Below are 15,274 nucleotides of genomic sequence, written 5' to 3' on the forward strand. Positions count from 1 at the left end.
GCTCAGGTCAACATTTTACTGGAGAAAAGTTCCATTCCATGGTAACCTTATTGTCAAAGAGTTGACTGTCCAGTAAGGGAAATAACATTAATTACTATGGCAAATTTTAGAGAGTAACAGAAGTATAGCTCATGTTGCATTTGGGCCTATCAAAGATCAATCTTGGGCTGGGCACTGTGGCTCACACCTGTAATCCCACCACTTTGGGAAGCCAAGGTGAGCGGATCACCTGAGGTCAGGAGTTCAAGACCAGCCTGGCCAGCATAGTGAAACCCCATCTCTACTAAAAATACAAAAATTAGCCAGGCATGGTGGCATGTGCCTGTAGTCCCAGCTACTTGGAGGCTGAGCCAGGAGAATCTCTTGAACCTGGGAGGCGAAGGTTGCAGTGAGCCGAGATCACGCCACTGCACTCCAGCTTGGGTGATGAAGCGAGACTCTGTCTCAAGAAAAAAAATCAACCTTGGAGCCACTAAATATATGTTGGTGGGTTTTACTTCCTGTATATCTTATCGGGCCATTGATCTGCCTGCCACCTACCTAGTCCAGGCAACCGTCTTTTTGTTTTTTTGTTTTTTGTTTTTTTTTGAGATGGAGTCTCTTTCTCGTTGCTCAGGCTGGAGTGCAATGGCATGATCTCGGCTCACTGAAACCTCCATCTTTTGGGTTCAAGTGATTATCCTGCCTCAGCCTCCTGAGTAGCTGGGATTACAGGTGCATGCCACCACGCCCAGCTAAATTGTATTTTTAGTAGAGATGGGGTTTCACCATGTTGGCCAGGCTGGTCTCGAACTCCTAACCTCAGGTGATCCACCAGTCTCGGCTTCCCAAAGTGCTGGGATTACAGGCGTTATCCACCACGCCTGGCCTAGGCTACCGTCTTTTATCTTGAGCACGTGGCTTTCTGGTCTCTCCTTTCCACCCTGCCTGTCCCCCATCCGTTGAGCAGCTAGAGTGATCTCAAAATATCCCTCCACCTTTCTCCTTATATTGTATTCACTTTCTCGCTTAAAACTTTTCAGTGGCTGCCGGGCATGGTGACTCACGCCTGTAATCCCAGCACTTTGGGAGGCTGAGGCGGGTAGATCACTGAGGTCATAAGTTCAAGACCGGCCTGGCCAACATGGTGAAACCCCGTATGTATTAAAATTACAAAAATTAGCTGGGTGTGGTGGTGCGGGCCTGTAATCCCAGCTACTCAGAAGGCTGAGGCAGGAGAATCACTTGAACCCAGGAGGCAGTGAGTCCGGATCACACCACTGGTCTCCAGCCTGGGTGACAAAGCAAGACTCCGTCTCAAAAGAAAAAAACAAAAAAAAAACCAAAAAACTTTTCAGTGGCTTCCCTTTCTCTTTGGATAAAGATCAAAATCTTACTAGGGCTGCAGGGTTTCACCCCGGCCCCCAGCCTCACCTCTTCATTTTGCTCTTTTAGCCAACATCTATGGGGCCTCAGGGGTTTGCACAAACCGCAGCCCCTACCCTATGAACTAGTGAACACAGTCTTCATAGGCAGAGACAGGGACTTTGTAGTGAGAGACAGGTCTCCCTTGAGAGAGCAGGTACCTTGTTTCTTTGCTTCAAAGCACATATCAAAATTAGTCGTAATTTTCAATTTCTTTGTGAACAGTTACACAATTGCCTTTCTCCCCAACTGAACACTAGCACCTATAAAGACAAGACAGTGCCCATTTTCACACATCACGGTATCCCCAACACTACCCCAGAGCCTGGCACAAGATAGTCATGCAATTTCTTGAATGAATGGAGAGACCACATAGGAAAGAGTAGGGCATTAAATCTAGATGGAATAAGATGACGAGAATTGAGATGAGATAGAAACAGATTCCTCCTGTTTCTCTCACTGTGGGGATGAGCAAGAAAAAAGTGGTTCAAAACTCAGGCTGGGCGCGGTGGCTCATGCCTGTAATCCCAGCACTTTGGGAGGCCAAGGCGGGCAGATCACCTGAGGTCAGGAGTTCCAGACCAGCCTGGCCAGCATGGTGAAACCCCGTCTCTACAAAAAATACAAAAATTAGCCAAGCATGGTGGTACATGCCTGTAGTCCCAGCTACTCAGGAGGCTGAGGCAAGAGAACCACTTGAACCTGGGAGGTGGAGGTTGCAGTGAGCCGAGATCATGCCACTGCCCTCCAGCCTGGGCGACGAACGAGACTCTGTCTCAAAAACAAACAAACAAAAAAAACCTTAACTAGATGAGCACAGAGGAATTTTAGGGCAGTGAAAATACTTTACGTGATATAATGGTGGATATATGTCATTGTACATTTTTCCAAACGTCTAGAATGTATAACACCTAGAGCAAACTCTAATGTAAACTACGGATTTGGGGTGATAATGGCATGTCAATGTAGGTTCATGGTTGTAACAAATGCATCATGGTGGAAGATGTTATCATGGGGGAGGCTATGCATATGTGGGGGCTGGGAGTATGTGGGAAATCTCTGTACTTCCCTCTTTTTCCGTGAACCTGAAACTGCTTTAAAAAATAAAGTCTTCGGCCAGGTTTAATGGCTCAAACCTGTAATCCCAGCACCTTGGGAGGCCATGGCGGCTGCATCGCTTAATCCAGGATTTCAAGACCAGTGTGGGCAACATAATGCGACCTCATCTCTACAAAAAAAAAAATTAGCTGGGTGTGGTGGTGTGTGCCTGTAGTCCCAGCTACTTGGGAGGCTGAGGTGGGAGAATCACTTGAGCATGGGAGGTGGAGGCTTCAGTGAGCCGAGACCACACCACTGCACTCCAGCCTGGGTGATAGAGTGAGACCCTGTCTCAAAAAATAAAACTAAAGTCTTTAAAAAATATAAATAAATATAAATACCATAGCTAGAGCAGAGCTTTGTGGTCTGTTATCATTAGTTACTCTTTCCAGTGATAAATTACCATTGCTGCTAAAATGAATAATTAGCTTTATGTAATGAGCTTAAGAGCCCTTCTGGGAGCCGCCCTCAGTCAATTGTCAGTCTTGGAAGGAGCCCAGTGATCTTTAACCAGTCTAATCTTCCTTCACCAGTCATTTTTTAAAATGCAGTGAAGTAATGATTATCTAACCATCCCTTTTTCCTGCAAATTATCTTTGTCAAGAGGGAATTTTTGAATTAGACTGCTTAGAAGCCTCTTCCCTTGAGACAAGTTGGAAATAAGCTTGTCATCAATTATTGGTCTGACAAATAAAAAAAAAAAAAAAGGAGTTAGGCTGGGTGCAGTGGCTCACCTGTATTCTCAGAACTTTGGGAGGCCAAGATGGGAGGATCACCTGACTTCAGGAGCTTGAGACCAGCCTGGGCAGCATCAAGAGACCATAGCTCTACAAAAAGTTTAGAAATTAGCCAAGCACAGTGGTGTTTGCCTGTAGTCCCAGCTACTTAGGAGACTAAGGTGGGAAGATCGCTTGAGCCCAGGAGTTCGAGACTGCAGTGAGCTATGATTGCACCACTACACTCCAGCCTGGGCCATAAAGTGAGACCCTATCTGAAAGAAAAAAAAAAAAAAAAGAGCTGCTCTGCCAGACTCCTGTTCCTCCCACTTCGAATTTTTATAATGTAATCTTCCTACAACACATTCAGATAAATATTTTCTAGAACATTTAGACAGTCCCATGGTCCTATACAGTCAGGTTCAGCCTTTTACATAACATACACAGTGTGGCCACAGCACTCTGCCATGTCCCTCCAACACCACATCTCCAGCCCTGGGAGCCTCCTCAGTCTTCCCAGAAACTCTGTGGGACTTTGCTTTCCTCAGGCCTGGAGGACTGCAGAGCTGGGCAAGCTTCCATAACTCACATTGGCGTTAATCATCGCCATTCTCCTAGTACACAGTCTCTGATCCACTTACAGTTCCTGTGAGCTTTAGGGACTCATTGTGGGAAGAATGAGAAATATAAACCCAAAAGATGGTCAACCCCTGGGGCCTGGCCTACTGTCCTCCGTTTCCTGCTGCCACAGCAGATGCTGCACCCTTGGGCCAGCTGTGTACTTCATGTGCCCTGTACCTCTCTCAGAATTGTTCATGAAGCCAGGTGTGGTGGTGCACGCCTGTAGTCCCAGCTACTCAGCAGGCTGAGGCAGAAGGATCGCTTGAGCCCAGAAGTTGGAGGCTGCAGTGAGCTAGGATCATACCACTGCACTGCAGCCTGGGTGACAGAGCGAGACCCTGACCCAAAAAAAGAAAAAGTAATTGTCCATGAGTTGTCATCAAAGGTATACATGTGAGGCCAGGCACGGTGGCTCATGCCTGTATTCCCAGCACTTTGGGAAGCCAAGGTGGGCAGATCACTTGAGCCCAGGAGTTCAAGACCAGCCTGGACATTGTGGCAAATCCTGTCTCTACAAAAAATACAAAAAATTAGCCAGGCATTGTGACGCAAGCCTGTGGTCCCAGCTACTCCAGAGGCTGAAGTGGGAGGATCACTTGAGCCCAGGAGTTTAAGGCTGCAGAGAGCTGTGATTGCACCACTGCACTCCAGCCTGGGTGATAGAATGAGACCCTGTTTCAAAAAACAAAAAATGTATACATGTGAGCTGCCCACACTAGCCTCTGAATTAGCAGTGCCTGGCACTTCGCTGAATTAATGTCCCTGGCGTGTCCACTCCCTCCTCACGGTTACTGTCCTCTGTCTCAGCTGGCCCTACATAGAGTGACTCAGTAGTCACCAACAAGGAATGTTACTGCTGGTAAAGTCATCTGCAAGATGATTAGACACTGGGTCTCTAGTTCCAGTTCTGCCACTAACAGGCTGTCTGAACAAGGGAAGTTTTCTTTATTTACATGGACTTGGTAAGGGTTTTTGAAATATTAGAGGCCTGGGAACCATTTTGATGATTTCAAGAAAGGAAGGAAAATCGCCTGTTGAGTGCCTCCTGAGCAGGTGTCAGAACCTGGGATAGGCACTGTTGCTGGTCATCCCCCACTTGGTCCTCAGAACTTGCTGAGATAGGTGTGACAATTGCATAACTGCTGACAGCCAACCCAAGGAAGTCACTGCAAAGGGACCTGCTACCCACTGAATTTCACACCATTCATTCATTCATTCATTCACTTAGCAGATATTTATAATTGAGTGCTTGCCAGGTATCAGTCCCTGCAGCAGGTGCTAGGGATAATGAGAGAACCAAGCTCCAGTCCATGATGTCATGGCCTTTACAGTCTACCTAGCCTTGCAGCTCTATGCTGCCTTTGACGAAGGTCCTGTAGAAGAAATTATTACTCACTCGCTGCCACTAGCCCACACACCGCGTCCTCCTGCTGCTCAGCCACCCTCTTCTCCACGATGGTGATGGAAGAAGAGATAATCGTGCTCATCACTGACAATGGCTCTGTCAGGTGCAAAGCTAGCTTTGCTAGGAACGATGCCCCCCGAACCATGTTCCCCTCCATTGTCGGGTGCCCCGGGCACTAGGTCATGATGGTGGGCATGGATGGGCCAAAAGGACTCCTATGTGGGCGCCGAGGCCCAGAGCAATTGCAGCATCCTGACCCTGAAGTATCCCATCGAGCAGGGCATGGTCACCAACCGGGATGACATGGAGAAGATCTGGCACCACACCTTCTACAATGAGCTGTGTGTGGCCTGGAGGAGCACCGAGTGCTGCTGACTGAGGCCCCCCGAACCCCAAGACCAGCAGAGAGAAGATAACTTGGATCATGTTTGAGACCTTCAACACCCTGGCCATGTGTGTGGCCATCCACGCTGTGCTGTCCCTCTAGTCCTCTGGGCACATCAGTGGCATTGTCACAGACTCTGGAGACAGGGTCGCCCACACAGTGCCCATCTCCCTTAACCAACTACCTCATGAAGATCCTCACCGAGTGTGGCTACAGCTTCACCCCCATGGCCGAGTGGGAGATCGTGCATGACATGAAGGAGAAGCTGTGCTACGTTACCCCGGACTTCAAGCAGGAGCTGGCCACCCCCGTGTTCTCCTCGTCCCTGGAGAAGAGCTATGAGCTACCCGACGGCCAGGTCATCACCATCTGCAGCGAGTGGGTCTGGTGCCCAGAGGCAACTCTCCAGCTTTCTTTCCTGGGCATGGAACTCGCAGCATCCATGAGACCACCTTCAGTTCCATCGTAAAGTGTGACGTGGACATCCACAAATACCTGTAGGCCAAGATGGTGCTGTCCTGCGGCACCACCGTGTACCTGGACATCACAGGCAGGATGCAGGAGATCACCACCCTGGCACCCAGCACCATGAAGATCACAATCATCGAGTCCCCTGAGCACAAGTACATGGTGGATTGGCGGCTCCAACCTGGCCTCCCTGTCTACCTTCCAGCAGATGTGGATTAGCAAGTAGGAGTACGAGGAGTCGGGCCCCTCCATCATCTACTGCAAATGCTTCTAAATGGACTGCGAGCAGATGCCTAGCATTTTCTGTGTGGATTAATTCAGAAGAATAAATTTGCCCCTGGCAAATGCATACACCCCATGCTAGCCTCATGAAACTGGAATAAGCCTTCAAAAAGAAATTCGTCCTTGAAGCTTGTATCTGATATCAGCACTGGATTGTAGAACTTGTTGCTGATTTTGACCTCGTATGCAAGTTAACTGTTCCCTTGGTATTTGTTAAGTATCCTGTACCTATCTTGGATCTCATCCCTTAGTACATGTGGCTTGGTCACTTTGTGGCTGAGGGAAGAACGTGCTTGTGGAAGACAAGACCACGGCTTGGTGGCTCTGCGTGGCCAGCAGTCTCCCACCAGTGCAGGATGTTAATGTGTTAGGGCTGAGTGTTCTGGGATTTCTCTAGAGGCTGGCAAGGGCTCCTGAACCAGTTGTTGCTGTCCTGCTGGTCTGTCAGGGTTGGAAAGTCCAAGCCACAGGACCCAGTATCCTTTCTTAGCTGATGTTTTCCTGCCAGAATACCATGGCTGTTACTTGCCTTGAGTTGGAAACGGTTTGCATTTACACCTGTAAATGTATTCATCCCTTTAATTTATGTAAGGTTTGTGTGTGTGTGTGTGTGTGTGTGTGTATGCAATTCTCAATTCTTTAAGAGATGACAACAAATTTTGGTTTCCTACAGTTATGTGAGAACATTAGGCCCCAACAACACATGAGTGCATAAGGAAAAATAAAAGTGCTGGTGGAAAAAAAAAAAAAGAAAAATTATCCAAAACTTGTAAATAAGGAAAAAGGATAGCTGCACATTTTTTCTGTTTCTTTTCTTTATATATGTTTTTTAAATCTTTTTTGAGACAGGGTCTTGCTCTCTTGCCCAGGCTGGAGTGCAGTGGTGTGGTCTTGGCTCACTACAGCCTTCACCTCCTGGGCTCTAGCCATCCTCCCACCTCAGCCTCCCGAGTAGCTAGGACTACAGGTGCCCATCACCATGCCTGGCTGATTTTTTTTTTTTTTGTAGAGACGGGGTTTCACCATGTTGCCTAGACTGGTCTCGAACTCCTGAGTTCAACTGTTCTGCATGCCTCAGCCTCCCAAAGTCCTGGGATTAAAGGCAAGAGCCACTGCACCTGGCCTGCATATTTTTTCAATATTACATTGTCCCAATGTCTAACAGACCCATGAAATGATTATTTCTCTAAGGCAGTACCATCAAGCAGAATTTTCCACAAAGAAGAAAATGTTTTCTGCCTGCCCTACCCAGTAGAGTAGCTACTAGCCAAACATGGCTATTTTGTTGTTGTTTTTTATTTTATTTTATTTTGTAGAGATGAGGTCTCTCACCCTGTTGCCCAAGCTGGTCTTAAACTTTTGCCCTCATGCAATCCTCCTGACTTGACCTGCCAAAGTGCTGGGATTACAGGAGTGAGACACTGCACTTGGCCCACAATTGGCTACTGAACACTTGAAGTAAGGCTATTGCTAGGAACTAAATTTTCAATTTTGGTTAATTAAAAACATTTTTTTTGTTGTTGCCTGCCCAATTTTCCAACAAGCCAGATGTCCATAGAACTGAAGCTTGAGAAATGTACGTTTCTTCTGTGGGATGCCCCTGCTGCCTGTTGACCAACTCCTCTTCCTTGCTGCTCCTGTTATCCTCCCATGATGTGTAAACCCCTAACTTTACTCAGGGAGGAGGAATGGATTTGAGTTTTATTTCTGGTCTCTCCCAGTGATGTCACCTGAAGAAAGCTTTCTTCCCTGCAATACTTGTTGTCTCAGTGATTGGCTTTCCGTACATCAAGCAACAGGACCTAGACTGAATCCCTGGTGTTCATTAACATTATGACATTAAAAAGTAAATAAAAATAAAATAAAAAATAAAAATAGCTACACGTGACTAGAGGCGATGGATTTGTAAAGTGCAACTCTAAAGCAGTGCGTCTGACCTGGGGGCAATTTTGCCTGCCTGTGGGACATTTGGCAATGTCTGGAGACATTTTGGTTTTCACAACCGTGGGGGTGCTACTAGCATCTAATAGGTAGAGGTGGGTACCACTGACAGTGTGGGCTGGATAATTCTCTGGTGTGGAGGTTGCCAGTCTGGGCTGGATAATTCTTTGTTGTGGAGGCTGTCCTGTGCATTGTACAATGTTTAACAGCACCCCTGGCCTCTACCACCAGATGCCACTAACTCCCCAGTGGTGACAACCAAACATGTCTTTGGCCGTTGCCAAATGTCCTCTGGGAGGCAAAATCACCTTTAGTTGAGAACCATTGCTCTAGAGAAATATATGTTTTTATTTGACCATTTACTTAGGGGCCTAGACTCTTATGAAATTAGATGTGAATTTATATATGAATAAATTGCAAATGATTTTGATTTTGTCCAGTTGAGATGCAAATTACTTCTGTCCAGCAGAAAAGATAACCCCAAAGGATAGAATTTCATTGCCTTGTAGAATATTAACCAGTTTCATATCTAACCTAGAAATCCCACTTAAATACATTTTTCCACACTGACTATATAAATTTCTGTTTCTCTATTGAACCAGTGTTACCATCCTCCCAGTTCCTTCATTAAAAAACATGTACATGCTCACCCTATGTGTATATGAAGGTCAGAATTTTAACTTGAAAACCATCCTTTGATACTGTTTATTCATAAGGAAATAAAGGTGTTCACCAGGCACTATGAAGTAAAAAGGCAGGTTACAAAGCAGCATAAATAGCATAATCACACTTTTGGAAACACACAACACAGAGAAAAACTCATGGAAGTATATATACCTGGACCTTTCACATTTGTAAAAATGGAAAAAAAACAAAACAAAACAAAGTGCACATACCAAAATGTTTCCTGTGTTTGCCTCTGGGCAGAATTAAAGGATGTGTGTGTGTATATATATATATATATGTATTTTTTTTGTTTTTTTTTTTTCAGATGGAGTTTCACTCTTGTTGCCCAGGCTGGAGTGCTGGAGTGCAGCAGTGCGATCTCAGCTCACTGCAACCTCCGCCTCCCAGGTTCAAGTGATTGTCCTGCCTCAGCCCCCCAAGTAGCTGGGACTACAGGCACGTGCCACCACGGCCGGCTACATTTTGTATTTTCAGTAGAGACAGGGTTTCACCATGTTGGCCAGGCTGGTCTCCAACTCCTGACCTCAAGTGATCCACCCACCTTGGCCTTCCAAAGTGTTGGGATTACAGGTGTGAGCCACCGCACTGGGCCAGATATTTTTTAAAAAGTCTTATTATTGCCCTGTTTGTATTTTCTGGGTTTTCCAAAATGATTGGGTAGTATTTACATAATTTTTTAAATTATGAAATATTTTTTAGAAGAAATACAATGCGATTCTGGCCTCCTCCGCACAGTCCCCATCCTTTTCTATTTCCCACATGCCCACCTATGACCCCCCGGTGGCTGCCTTTGGCTCTCAGAAGACTCATTTGGTATCTGGACACCAGGTTAGTTGCAGCACAAGTATTTCATGTAGTACAAAGATCTTACATTTGTAGAACTTTTTTTTTTTTAAGAGACAGGGTCTTACTCTGTCGCCCAGGCTGGAGTGCAGTGCTGTGATCATAGCTCACTGCAGCCTTGAACTCCTGGGCTCAAGTAATCTCCTTGCTATAGGCCCACACCACCATGCTAGGACCAATTTTTTTTTTTTTTTTTTGAGACAAGTTCCCATTGTTGACTAGGTTGGAGTGCAGTGGTGCAAGCATGGCTCACTGCAGCCTTGACCTCCTGGGTTCAAGTGATCCTCCTGCTTCAGCCTCCCATGTAGCTAGGACCACAGGTGTGCACCACCACGCCTGGCTAAGTTTTTGATTTTTTTGTAGAGACAGAGTCTCTTTATTGCCCAGTCTGGTCTTGAACTCCTGGCCTGAAGCAATCCTCCTGTCTCAGACTCCCAAAATGACATTTGTAGAATTCTTTTTTTTTTTTTTTTTTTGAGAAGGAGACTCGCTCTGTTGCCCAAGCTGGAGTGCAGTGGCGTGATCTAGGCTTACTGCAACCCCTCTGCCTCCCAGGTTCAAGCACGTCTCCTGCTTCAGCCTCCCATGTAACTAGGACCACAGGTGTGCACCACCACACCTGGCTAAGTTTTTTATTTCTTTGCAAAGGCAGGGTTTCACAATATTGACCAGACTGGTCTTGAACTCCTGACCTTGTGATCCACCTGCCTCGGCCTCCCAAAGTGCTGGGATTACAGGCATGACTGCACCAAGCCGACATTTGTAGTATTCTTATAAAATTTTCCACTTTAAAAAATTATGATTTTCTGCAAGGCATGGTGGCTCACACCTGTAATCCTAGCACTTTGGGAGGCTGAGGCAGGTGGGTCACTTGAGGTCAGGAGTTCCAGACCAGCCTGGCCAGCATGGTGAAACCCCATCTCTACTAAAAATATATTTTAAAAAATTAGCCGGGCATGGTGGTGAGCACCTGTAATTCCAGCTACTTGGGAGACTGAGGCAGGAGAATCGCTTGAACCTGGGAGGCAGAGGTTGCAGTGAGCCAAGGTTGAGCCATTGCACTCCAGCCTGGGCAACAAGAGCGAAACCCTGTCTCAAAAAATTAATTAATAAATTTAAAATTTCATTTTCCAAGTAAACTCACTTAATATTGCAGTTTCTTTTCTTTGCTCCCAGGTGGGCAGCATTTCCCTTCTATTTGTAGTTTCTTGTTTCCTTTGCTCAGCTCTCAGTGACCCCACTCTCAGTCTAGGAACTTCTGGTCTCCGCTGAAGAGCTGGTACATTCCCATCTAGTTTTTAAAAAAATTGATACGTAATAATTGTGCATATTTATGGAGTACATGTGATACTTTGATACATATAATCCATACAATGTAATAATCAAATGGAGTAAATAGCATATCCATCATCTCAAACATTCATCATTTCTTTGTGTTGGGAATATTTGAATCTTCTCTTCTAGCTATTTTTTATTTGTTTTGTTTTAAATTTTGATTTTTTATATTGACAAGCAATAATTGTATTTATTCATGGGGTACATAGGGATGTTTCAATACATATAATGTATAGTGCTCAGATCATGGTAATTAGCACGTTCATCATCTCAAACATTTATTATTTCTTTGCGTTGAGAACGTTCAATATTCTCCTTCTAGCTATTTTGAAATGTAAGATAAATTGTTGTTAATTACAGTTACCCTATTGTGCTACTGGACACTAGAACTTGTTTTTTCTATCTGACTGTGCATTTGCACCCATTAACCAAGCTCCTTCCTCTACTTCCTTCCAGCCCCTGGTAACCATCATTCTACTCTCCACTTCCATGAGAGCAACATTTTTAGCTTCCCCATATGAATGAGAACATGCAATATTTGTCCTTCTGTGCCTAGCTTATCTCACTTAAAATAATGACCTCCAATTCCATCCATGTTGCTGTGATAGGATTTTATTCTTTTTTGTGGCTGAATAGTATTGCACTGTGCATATATATGACATTTTCTTTATCCACTCATTGGTTGATGAATACTTAGGTTGATTCTATAACTTGGCTATTGTGAATAGTCCTGCAATAAACATGTCGGGAGCAGGTATACCTTTGATATACTGATTTCCTTTCCTTTGGATAAATACTCAGTGGTGGAATTGCTGGATTATACAGTAGTTCTATTTTCAGTTTTTTGAGGAAACTTCATGCTGTTTTCCATAATGGCTGTACTAATTTACATTCCCACCAACAGTATATAAGAGTTCCCTTTTCTCCACATCCTTGCAAGCATTTGTTATTTATTTATTTATTTATTTATTGTCTTTTTGATCATAGCCATTCTATTTTTTTTTTTTTTTTTTTTTTGAGACGGAGTCTTGCTCTGTCCCCCAGGCTGGGGTGCAGTGGCGCGATCTTCGCTCACTGCAAGCTCCGCCTCCTGGGTTCACGCCATTCTCCTGCCTCAGCCTCCCGAGTAGCTGGGACTACAGGCGCCTGCCACCACGCCCGGCTAATTTTTTGTATTTTTAGTAGAGGCGGGGTTTCACCGTGTTAGCCAGGATGGTCTCGATCTCCTGACCTCGTGATCCGCCCGCCTCGGCCTCCCAAAGTGCTGGGATTACAGGCTTGAGCCACCGCGCCCGGCAGATCATAGCCATTCTAACTGGAGTGAGATGAGAGTTCATTGCAGTTTTGATTTACATTTATCTGATGATTAGTGCTGTTAAGCATATTTTCATATACCTGTTGGCTATTTGTGTGTCTTCTTTTGAGATGTGCCTATTCATGTGGTCTTTGCCCCTCCTTTTTTTTTTTTTTTTTTGACCTGGAGTCTCACTCTGTCGCCCAGGCTGGAGTGCAGTGGCATGATCCTGGCTCACTGCAACCTCGCCTCCCAGGTTCAAGCAATTCTCCTGCCTCAGCCTCCAGAATAGCTGAGACTACAGGCACATGCCACCACGCCTAGCTAATTTTTTTGTGTTTTTAATAGGACGGGGTTTCACCATGTTGGCTATGCTGGTATGGATCTCCTGACTTTGTGATCTGCCTGCCTCAGCCTCCCAAAGTGCTGGGATTACAGGCATGAGCCACCACACCCAGCCTTTGCCACTTTTTAATGGGATTATTTGGTTTTTTGCTGTTGAGTTGCTTGAGTTCCTTGTATATTCTGGATATTAGTCCCTTGTTGGATGAATGGTTTGGAAATAATTTCTCACATTCTACAGGTTGTCTCTTTACTCTGTTAATTGTTTCCTTTTCTTCTTAGTTTAATATAGCCTATTTTGTCTGTTTTTGTTTTTGTTGCCTATGCTTTTGAAGTCTTAGGCATAAAATCTTTGCCTAGACCAATGTCCTGAAGCATTTTCTGTCTGCTTTTTTCTAGTAGTTTTATAGTTTCAGGTCTTGCATTTAAGCCTTTAATTCATTTTTAGTTGATTTTTGTGTGTGGTGAGAGAGGGGTCTAGATTCGTTCTTCTGCATAGGGGTATCTAGATTTCCCAGCACCGTTTATTGAGAGTGTCCTTTCACCAGTGTATGTTGTTGTCACCTTTGTCAAAAATCAGTTGGCTGTTTGTGGCAGATTTCACACAGAAAAAAAAATCAGTTGGCTGTAAATATGTGGATTTACTTCTGAATTCTCTATTCTGTTCAGTTGGTCTATGTGTCTGTTTTTATGCCAATATCATGCTGTTTTGTTTATTATGGCCTCGTAGAATCTTCTGAAGTCAGGCAGATGCCTCCAAACTTTGTTCTTTGTATATTGCTTTAGCTGCTTGCATTCCCATCTGGCTTTAATTGTGTCAAGGCAAGCCCTGAGTCCTCTAAAGGTTACTCTATTTTTGTACTTGTTTTATTTGTTTTTAACTGATCAATGGGCTAATATCACTTCAGTTTTTAAATAAGTAACTATTACTATTAGTGATTGTATTTTTGTTTTTGTGTTACCTTCCATGCTACATCAAAAATCAGGATTTATCAAATTTTCAAGTAACAATGGAGGTAAGAAATTTTTATTTTTATTTTTTCTTTTTAATTAATATTTTTGAGACAGGGTCTGACTCTGTTGCCCAGGCTGGAGTGCAAGGCATGATCTCAGCTCACTGCAGCTTCCACCTCCCAGACAGAAACCATTCTTCCACCTCAGCCCTCCTGAGTAGCTGGAACTACAGGTGTGCACCACCATGCCTGGCTAATTTTTGCATTTTTGATAGAGACAGGGTGTTGCCGTGTTGCTCAGGCTGGTCTCGAACTCCTGGGCTCAAGTGATCCTTCCACCTTGGCCTCCTAAAGTGCTGGGATTACAGGCGTGAACCACCACACCCAGCCTGGAAGTAAGGATTTTTTTAAAAGTAACTGATGGAGTGACCGGGTGTGGTGGCTCATACCTGTAATCCCAGCACTTTGGGAGGCCAAGGTGGGTAGATCATTTGAGGTCAGGAGTTTGAGACTAGCCTGACCAACATGGTGAAACTCCGTCTCTACTAAAAATACAAAAAAATTAGCCAGGTGCGGTATTGAGCGCCTATAATCCTAGCTACTTAGGAGGCTGAGGCAGGCGAATCACTTGATCCCAGGAGGCAGAGGTTGCAGTGAGCTGAGATCATGCCACTGCACTCCAGCCTGGGCGACAGAGTAAGACTCTATCTAAAAAAAAAAAAAAAAAAAAAGTAACAGATGGCTTGTTTTATGTATCTCAAATAAATAAATAAAATGTTTACAATTGATTACTTAGGGAATCTGTGTCAAATGTGATAAAACATGCAAAGTTAGGTAAACTCTAAAGAATCATGTCTGTTGATGCCACATTATACTTGCAAAAGAAATAGATAACCTTGGCTGGGCGCGGTGGCTCACATCTGTAATCCTAGCACTTTGGGAGGCCGAGGCAGGCCGATCACAAGGTCAGGAGTTGGAGACCAGTCTGGCCAACATAGTGAAACCTTGTCTTTTCTAAAAATACAAAAAATTAGCCGGGTGTGGTGGTGTGTACCTGTAATCCCAGCTACTCGGGGGGCTGAGGCAGGAGAATCGCGTGAACCGGGGAAGCGGAGGTTGCAGTGAGCCAAGATTGCGCCATCGCACTCCAGCCCGGGCAACAGTGCGAGACTCCGTCTCAAAAAAAAAAAAAAAAAAAAAAAAAAAAGAAAAAGAAAAGGAAATAGATAACCTCTCTATAAAACATTCAGACTTACAATTTTCATTTCAATTATTTAACCAATAGCAAAAGGGACAAAAATAAACCAATTGCTGATATATCCTTTCAATTATTTATTTTGTACTAAGAGGTTAAAAATTTTTTCAAATAGAGAACTAATATTTAAAAAGATTTTTTGGCCAGGTGTGGTGGCTCATGCCTGTAATCCCAGCACTTTGAGTGCCAAGGTGGAAGGGTCATTTGAAGCCAAGAGTTTGAGAGCAGCCTGGGTTACATGACAA

At 44.6% G+C, this 15,274-nt stretch overlaps 1 pseudogene; it reads left to right on the forward strand.

The window, feature by feature from the left end:
- The first annotated feature begins 5,294 nt into the window (after positions 1-5,294).
- Positions 5,295-6,971, forward strand: LOC129492898 (actin, cytoplasmic 2-like; annotated as a pseudogene).
- The last annotated feature ends 8,303 nt before the right edge of the window (positions 6,972-15,274 follow it).

The sequence above is a fragment of the Symphalangus syndactylus genome, chromosome 11, assembly GCF_028878055.3.
Source record: "Symphalangus syndactylus isolate Jambi chromosome 11, NHGRI_mSymSyn1-v2.1_pri, whole genome shotgun sequence".
NCBI classification, from domain to species: Eukaryota; Metazoa; Chordata; class Mammalia; order Primates; family Hylobatidae; genus Symphalangus; species Symphalangus syndactylus.